The following is a 4,753-nucleotide window of genomic DNA, read 5'->3' as shown; positions in this document are numbered from 1 at the left end:
AGAAGCCTAGGGGCTGGGTACACACGTTCCTCTTCCTCCATCTGTGCCCTGCTTGTGTGGGTGCCCCAGGACCACTTATCCTTTTTGGGTGAGAATTTCCATCTTGATTCCCTTCAGTACTCTCTGGGCTGAGACAGGAGATTGGACAACAGGCCACAGTGCAGGCCATCCAGGACTGGTCCCCCTCTTCAGTGTGGTCACTGACTTGTCCTCACTCTCAGGAGATACAGGGCAGACAGCAAGTGCTGTCAATTGCAGATGACATATCCTTTAGACCATCCTTCAGGTCTTATCTGGAGTCTGGACTTCTTGACAAGGGTGCAGGAATGTTGCCTGGCCTGCCGAAGCCCTTGTGGTCAATCCTACAAACTGAGCCTCACAGGAGGGTTCACGTGGGGGGGCAGGGGAAAGAGGATGAAGGGCTACAATGGCTCTGTGCCTTCCCTAGAGGACCAAGGGAAGTGTCTCCTTGGCGTCACTTTCCTGAAGAAGCTCTCTTTAGATCATGGGCTGGGGGAAGGCAAGGACTTGGGGACTTAGTTTCCATCCACAGGTACATGTTGTGAAGGGCTAAGGTGTGACCTTGAGGTCACTTCTTCAGGTTCTGTTGCACAGAAACCCCCTAGGTCCCCACTCCATTCCTGAGGAGAGGCCAGTGGACTGGACAGCTCTGGCTGTGCACCCCAGGAGCTACCCCGGGATCACTCATGCTGGGCTTGGTACAATCTAACCCAGGGCAGGGATGCGAAGGTTCACTCTGCACCAGTCCTTAGTGGTAGTGATTCATTGGCAAATGTGCTGCTTTGGGCAAGGAGACAGGTGTCCAGGTGTTATTTATTTTCCTTACTCATCAGTGACACTTGTCCCCACTGACAGGGTCAGGGGCAGTGCAGCTATAAAAGCTAAAGTTGGAGAAGTAAATGACCTTTGCCTATTGAAATAAGCAAAAATCCCAAGACCAGCTCTTGCTCAGATTGAGGCCTCATCTGAACACACAGAAGTGAGATCTAGGCATCTGGTGTTTTGGCTCCTGAGCCCTGCTAAGGTCTGTCAGAGTGGAGAAGGCCCTATGTGGCCCCGAGCCTGGCAGAGGGGCGGGGTGTTCATCTGAGAGCAAAATGAGGCGCAGCGCATGCGGGGCTTGCTCCTGGCTTTGTGCTCTTATTTTAGGGGAGGCAAGTGCACCCAACAGGCCAACCTCCACACCTGCAAATGTCCTTAGGTCAGGAGGCCAGGCCAGACCTTCATGTGCCATCACAGTCTCAGGAGAGATGGTCTCATTGGGCCCCGAATGCATCCCTGGGCAGGACCAGGGTCACAGAGCTTGACCCTGGTTTCTTGAAGCTCTCAAGGAAAGGAGGCTGGAGCAGGGCGAGCACTTCCCACGTGCCCATTACACTGATGGTAGACTTCTGAAAAGACACCTTCCTTGGCCTAAGCACACACCCTGTACACTTCTCCTAGCTTCTCAGGAGCCTTCAGGTGCTGTACAGGCTGCAGGCACTCAGTGCTGGCTCACAAAGTGAGTACTGAAGGCCCGACAGCTGTGACACTGGGGATAGTGCTGTCCTTTGCTAATGAGGGCTGGGCTAAGAGGCCAGGCTGAATCTTGAGACTTGAGAAACAGTGTTGTCTACTGGATGGTTACTTACGTTCTCTTAATGAATAGAATGATTTGTTCTAATGGTGTTTGTAAATAGGATATCATGTCGGCATCTTGTACAGCAATTAACCACTAAGAAGAATGTATGCAGTGTGTTAATTATTGAAACTGTCCTACCGATTTGATTTGAAACTGTTTCATTGCTACTTGTTTATCAATAAAATTATGGCAAAAAATTTAAAAAAAAAGCTAAATTCTCTCCCAGAAAATAAATAAATGAATAAATAAATAAAAAACAAAACAAAACAAAAAAACAAACAAAAAAGAAACAGTTGTCAGTACAAGATACAGGCACTAGAGGGAGCCCTAGGCACCTGTACTGTGAAGAAAGGTGCTCTGTGTATGTGTGCACAAGTGAGTTTATAGAGGGGTGACAAGGCCACTGCTCATCAAGACCAGGATTTAAAGATGTTACTTGTGCTGTGTCCTTCCCATATCTCCTTTCCCAGCGTGGGGGCACTAATCCTGCATGGATTAGCCCTGCCCCACCACTGTGTTATCTCTTCTGTGGCTTGATTTCCCCCATCAGCTGTGAGGTGCTTGGTGCTGAGAACCTATGCAGCTCATGCTGTGCCCAGGCTCTGCAGGGCTCTAAGGGCCTGGGAGAAAAAGCTGGAGAAGGGCACATAGGAGATGTTGTCTCTCTCCCTCTGGATCCTGTGTGGCAAAAGGCTAATCACTGTGCCTCCTTCAAAGCAGGTGTCCTCAGTCCCAGATTGGTACCCTTCCCCTTAGGGTTAGGATGTTGTCATCTGCCAAGTCTGCCTGTAGGAAACAACTTTTTTTTTCTGGCTCCTGGACCAATAATGATGCTGGACCAAGTTTGCCTTACACTCACAAGAGCTCCCCATGGCTGTCTGCTGGTGGGGTCTCATTTTTGTTGCAGGCAGCTTTCGCAGTGAGAGGCACAGGCAAGGGCACCATGGTCTCCCTGAATCACTGTACCCAAATGCTGGGTGAGATCCAGACAGGAGGAGTCACCATGGAGAACTGGATGAATTGTTCAGTGCAGGGGCCTGAACAAGAAGAGCATGTTTTCCTCCTGCTCCCACACAAGCCCTGTGGCAGGCACTGTGGGGTTGGTGTGGCCTTCTCCAGCTCACCATCTCAGCTTGCAGCAGGGAGCTGGGCAGGGAGTGCTGTGCATTATCAGCTTTTGGGTTTTAAATGTGTTTTCATTGTGGACCAAATTCTAACCTGGTTTCCATGGTGAGACTACCTCAGAGCAATGGACTGACTAAATAAATAAACCAGGTCAGGCATGGTGGTGCATGCCTGCAATCTCAGCACTCAAGAGCCTGAGGCAGGAGGATTGTTAAGAGTCCAAGACCAGACTGGGCTACAAAGTGAGTTCAAGAGCATACTGAACTGTATAGCAAGGGTCTGTGTTAAAAAACAAAAACAAAAACAAAAACATTTGTAAACAATCCATGAATCAAAAAAGAAATCACGCATCCAGTCCTAGCCCAGGACTGGTGAGTGTGTGCAAGAGCTTCCGGTTACCCTGTGCTGGCAGGACCTGCAGGTCCCGGCTCAGGCACAGCGTGGGTGAGATCCTCTTCCACCCCCTTGGGACGCCCCACACCACTCCACAGCACCTCCTCCATACCACCCACTGAGTAGGACTTTCTGTTGCATTCCAGGAACCCCCAGACCCAGTTCTAATGCAGGTTGGGGAGTGTGTGGGAGAGCTTCTGGCTACCCTATGCCAGTGGGACCTACCTGTCTCAGCCCAGGTGCAGCGGGGGTGAGACCCTCTTCCACCCCATTGGGACACCCCCCCACTCCTTAGAAACCCCCCTCCCCACTGAGTAGGAATTTCTGCCCCGTTGCCCAGACTCAGTCCTAGCTCAGGCCCAGTGAGTGTGTAGGAGAGCTGCCTTTCACCCCTACTCCACCTTGTCCCCTCGAGACTCAGCTCAGGCCTGGCATACAGGCCTGAGGTGAAACCGTGCAGCTGCAATCCCTGCAGAGAGTGTAGGGGACAGAACAACCCCGCTAGTCCAGGAGAAGAACATCTTGCTAGAGGGACACAACAGGTTCACCCCCAAGGGCAGCAGCAGGAAAGAGCTGAGCACAGCAACCAGAACCAAGCCAGACATGACTGGATAAATCCAAACTTTGTAGATCTTCACCTGAACTTCAGTAGGTGCTAAGGTTATAATTGCAACAAAGATCTACAACAAAGGTCAGAAGACAGTGCTACACAAAATGAGAATGAGAAGGAGCAAAGTGCAATTTCAGAACCCAAGCCCACCCATAACAAGTGCAGAGGACACTAACACAGAACAAAGTGGGAATCACACAGCTGAAAGCAATGAGTCAATGGATTCTGAAATAAAGAAACAGTTGCAGAAAGGTATAGAGGAACTCAGATTGGAAATGAAAAAGAAATCCCTGAATTAATAACATCTGCAGGAAAGAATGAAATGCAGAAACATATGGAGGAAACCCAATGCCCACCCAGAAAAAGTGCAGAGAACACAAGCTCAGCTCAAATGTATGAATTAATAGCATCGATAGTAAATAAGCAACAGCAGAAAGTCATAGAGGAACTCAGAGCAGAATTCTTTTCTACTAGCTCAGCTCAAATGTATGCATTATTAGCGTCAATAGTAAAAAAAAAACAACAACAGCAAAAAGTTACAGAGGAACTCAGAGCGGAATTTTCTGAATTAAGAAAAGAATTCTCAAAACTCATAGCATCTGAAGTAAAGAATCAACTACAGAAACATAGGGAGGAAACCCAATATGAAAAAAACACTGCAGTGAGAGAATTAATACCTACTTCTAAAGAAGACATTGATAAAAAAAAAAAAAAAAACGGAGATTAGAACAATGATGGATTCCTTGATTGAGCAATACAGGAAAGAAATAGATCACATGAAGCAGAGTCAAAGAGATATACAGGAATTTAAAATCTCAATCACAAGCTTGCAAAACCGTATAAGTGAAAGTGAAGACAGAGTTTCAGATCTTGAAGACATTGGTGTAACTGGTGAAAAGGTAAGAAAGGATCTCTTAAAAACAACGAGGATGCAGGAAAGAATAATCCATCACCTGCAAGATGATGCAAAGATGAACAATGTG

Source organism: Octodon degus, unplaced genomic scaffold, assembly GCF_000260255.1.
Source record: "Octodon degus isolate 3935 unplaced genomic scaffold, OctDeg1.0 scaffold00037, whole genome shotgun sequence".
NCBI lineage: Eukaryota > Metazoa > Chordata > Mammalia > Rodentia > Octodontidae > Octodon > Octodon degus.
The sequence above is the reverse complement of the archived record's forward strand: the minus strand, read 5'-3'. Positions refer to the sequence as shown.